Raw genomic sequence first — 3,547 nt, forward strand, 5'->3', positions numbered from 1 at the left:
TCCCATGGGCATTTTACGATCACAAAGAAGGATAATTTTGACTTTACGTCAATTAGAGATGAGATCATGGGGTCAATTGGAGTTGTGATCATGGTAGTGTAATCATGATGTCACTTCACCAACAACCAAGGAATTCTTCCCTCCTATGGTTGAAGGAAATTTTTTTCTAAAAAATAAGATTTACCATTTGAATACTCCAAAACAAATAAGATATACCCTATTATATTAAAATTTTTCGTGGGTGCAACATATCTTAATTAGCTGCCCAAATACCATTCCGAGTGTCTTATCCTATTTAGCTATCAAAACCTATTTTTGTTTTTCGGAAACCAAAAAAAAACCATAAAAAGGCAGTGTGGCTTGTGAGTCAAGACAAAAGGGAGGGTGAAATGACCATCTTGCCCCACATGAAAGGTGAAAATCTTATCGCTGTTGATGCTTCTACATACGCTCTCGTTGGTTTACACTGCCTTTTACAAAAGTCTCTCTCTCTCTCTCTCTTGAGAAAAGAACCCTACCTACTTGCGTATCTATACCCAAAAATAACGGACACAAAAAGACCATACTACCCCCACCTCGATACCTTCATATGACTTCTCATTAACTTGAACATTGATATAATGATATTACACAAGCCAACATGGTTCTCTTGCCTTTTTTTGATAGAAATATTAAAACACTATTAAGAGGCCGGAAAGAGAAAGGGAAGCAATGGAAAGGCTCAAATTTCCATGTCACTAAAGTAGGAGAAGCAATGGTGCAACCAATCAGGTTGGGTCCCATTGCTCAAACTAAGGCCAGCCTAGGCCCAACCTTAATTAGCTCAATCCAACCTAGTCGGGGCATGATCGACCTTAATTGGGTAAGGCGGGTCCGGTTTGGCTCCGACTGACAACCTTAGTCCCTATTTTTGTTAATTTAGGGCAAGGTAAGGCTATGCTAGCCTTGTTTTTTGAACCCACATATGATATTATTTTGTATAATTATATCTTTTTTTTTTGTCAGGCTAGGTAAGGCCAGGCTTATCTTTTTAAATTTTTTTATTGCATGATTGATATTATTTTGTATAATTATATATTAATATTTAAAAAAATTATCTTGTATCATTTCTATTTTTAATTCTTATATAAAATACCATCCTAATGTTTTCAAAATATCAAACGTACACCCAAAACCTAACATCGTTAGTTTATAAATGGGAATGACTTTTTTGGCCCTTTATGTTCCCTCCCAAAACGAAACGGAAACTTACAAGTTCTGCAACCAGAAACACAAAGGAATCCTGGCAATCGCCGAGGGAGACTCAAAGTCCCATTGAAGGGTGATCAACGGTCGTACCAAATAATCTCTCTTCGTTCTTGTGATGATGTTCAGCAAGGTTCGTGTTTCAGAAGAACCCTATAGGTCTCTCTCTTTTTTCTTTTTGGTTTATTCTTGAATTTTAGTTAGTTATTTGATTGGATCCAAGCATTTTCACTTTGTGGATGATGAAAAGTGTTGCTGCCAAAAACCCTGTATGAATTGGTCCTGCACAAGCACAGACGGCAGAGGCCAGGAGCTTTGTCCGGGGTTAGTCCTCCGACACTCAAGTTAGGGTCGACCGCATAGTTTTCAGTAAGGGAGTAATGGCGAGGGTATTGATGCTTACCTCTCCCTTCCTTCCGGGCATTCTTATATAGCTCTTAGGGTTTTCCCTTTCCTCCTAGGAGTCCTTCTCGGGTCCACCTTCTTCCCTCTTAGAGTTTCACTCGAATATGTCCATCCTTCATGCAATCGACGTGATAGAGCGTGATAGAGTCTTTGTACTCCCTATCTAGTGAAGGACACATGTCCCGGTGGACGACGCGTGTCCTCACCTTACTGAGCGATCGATTTGACCGTATCAAAAAGATTCAAGGGTTGTTTCCCAAAACATTCGCAGTGACTGCTGAAAGCTTTCGCCTTCGCCGGGGCTTGAGAGCTTATGCTGATTCAATCCTTCCCTGGATGTATGAGACTTTTCTTTGTTTCGATTGCTTCTATTCGATTGGGATTGATTGCTAATGGTATTTGTTCTTTTTAATCCTTCAACTTAATGTAGCTAATATCTCGTTATGATCAATTGATATTATAAATTCTGGGTATAGGATTCAGCATCCATAGGTTACACTGGTAAATCTGAATCTGGTTGGTTTATGCAGCGGCCTGTTGTCCATGATAACCAAATAAAGACTTGTTTCTCAAAAAACATTCGCAGTACCACCTCTGAGCTTTCACCTTCGCCGGGCTTGAGAGCTTGTGTTGCTATGATCCAATCCCGGTGTTCAAAATGCCGATTTCAGACACCTAAGAAACTATGATAGCACATCATCTTCTTCAGCCAATTTGAAGCTTCCCATCCAAGTATCTCTATAAATCTGTCAAACATTTCCGATTTTTATGTTTTACTTTTTGTTCTGTTTTCTCATCGGAAGCCCTCAATTCCTTGCAAAACAAAACCTCTTGATCGGCCAATTGTAGAAGAAAAAAATGCTCACAAGGGGAGAATTTTTGCTGTAAAACTTAGATTCCATGGAGAAGCACATAACTGTAAGTTTTACAACTACCACCGACATTCCACACCCATCTCTGCAACAACAAAAACAGGTGATGGCTAGCCGCCTCTCTGTATCTCTGATGAAAACACAAATACAAACATTAGGGGCTCCCAAATCCAAGGCTGAAGGGGCTAATCCACACGAAATAATTGGATTAAAGAACGGAAAAGCCCTAAAAAGCTTCCATTTTTTTTTTTTTGTTAGAATAAATATTTAATTGAATGTTGGGTCGATTTGGGGTTTTTTACATGGCAGGGTAAAAGCGTAATTTTACCATTGAGGAAGGGTAAATTTGTCATTTAGAAAATAGCGACCATGCAATATCATCACTTAACGGCTTTCTTCTAACAGAATGGATTTAAGTGTAATTTTTTTTACAAAAGAAGGGATGTACTCAATATTATAAGTAAATTAGGATGGTATATCATATAAGGTTTAAAAATAGGTATTGAGTAACTCATTTTTTGCTTTATTTCAGATGTATCGTATCAGCTTTATTTCAGATGTAATTTCAAAACTAACTCATTTTTTGCTTGATTCACTCTATTCATATTGGTATTGAGTTTTGATTATACTGATATGTATCGGCTAATAACATTGATACGTACAATGCCAACAATTATAACTATGCTCTCTCTGTATCTCTCTTTCCCTGAGTTTCTTGGAAGCTAACTTCATCTCTCTACTAGGGTTATAGGTATTAATATCAGTATCCATATTGACCATGGTTGATATTGATATTACATCAATGCAAATTGTTGGAATTGGATCATATCGATCGTGTATCAAATTTAATTTTAAAATTGAACTTTTTTTTTTTTTGATTCACCCAATCCAAATAGTTATTAAGCTCTGACGATATCGATACATATCAATCGATAAATGCCTATACTATATAAATATTTAGAACCATCTCTCTATCACTATCTATCTCTTCCTCTCTCTCTCTCTCTCTTTTTCTTTTTTCCTAT

Source organism: Macadamia integrifolia, chromosome 2 (genome assembly GCF_013358625.1).
Source record: "Macadamia integrifolia cultivar HAES 741 chromosome 2, SCU_Mint_v3, whole genome shotgun sequence".
In the NCBI taxonomy this organism is placed as follows: Eukaryota; Viridiplantae; Streptophyta; class Magnoliopsida; order Proteales; family Proteaceae; genus Macadamia; species Macadamia integrifolia.